The sequence below is a fragment of the Cyprinodon variegatus genome, unplaced genomic scaffold (assembly GCF_000732505.1).
Source record: "Cyprinodon variegatus isolate N-32 unplaced genomic scaffold, C_variegatus-1.0 Scaffold440, whole genome shotgun sequence".
Lineage (NCBI taxonomy): Eukaryota > Metazoa > Chordata > Actinopteri > Cyprinodontiformes > Cyprinodontidae > Cyprinodon > Cyprinodon variegatus.
In genome coordinates, this window is record NW_015150893.1 from 650,614 (window position 1) to 651,566 (window position 953).

Consider the following 953-nt stretch of genomic DNA (forward strand, 5'->3'; position numbering starts at 1 on the left):
CGTTGATATATGATTGGCCGAATTTAGGTGTTCAGGCTGACGTAGAACTAACTGGCCTGCAGAAGATAATGGGGGAAAAAACCCACAGATTTTAAGACAGGATTTTTTAAAAGAAATTTTCTAAATTTCGGGACAATATGTCTGATAAAGAAAACATTTATATACATGTTTGAGCCAGAATGATTTGACATTTAAATATGATTTCTTTAAGGTGCAGGTGGACAGCTGAGTCTTGCCTCCAGGAGGTCACTCTCCTGTGTTGGTTTGGGATTTTTTTTCTTTAGGATACAATAAGTCAACTGGGTTGTTTTTTTTTTTACTTTTTTTGGAATGACTATGACCTGGATGACAGAATCTTCACCAGCATAAAAATAAAAGGAAGAACAGACACAATATCTTTGCTTATGTAACAGAAATATCCCAACAGGGATCAATATTCTTATTCTGTCAGAGCTACCGGTATACTGTATGAAAGTGTAAGAAACATTTAGATTTTTGCTTAATGTGAAACAAAATTCATAATCACTTTTACAAAATGAACTTCCCAGCAAAGATCCATCGTCTCCATCTCTAATTATCAGGCTTCACAACAGCTTTATACGCCTGTTATGCTTTTTGGCCACAAATCTACAAAGTCATCAGGGTTTATGGCTCTTGGCAGCACTTCTGAAGACTCTTATTATTGCATTAAAAAAATCTTGTTAAATAATAATAATTTAACTTTATTGATCTCACGTTGGAGAAATTTACCTCTGCAATTGACCTCTTGGGGAGCAGTGGGCTGCCATCATGTGGCGCCCGGGGAGCAATCGAGGGTTAAGGGTCTTGCTCAGGGACTCAGAGTAGCAGTCTATGGGAGGGGGTTTGAAACTCACAACCTCATGATTCCAAGCTCTATGCCCTAACCAGTAGGCTGCCACTCTAGTTTTTAAAGTCTGATATATTTTCATGTG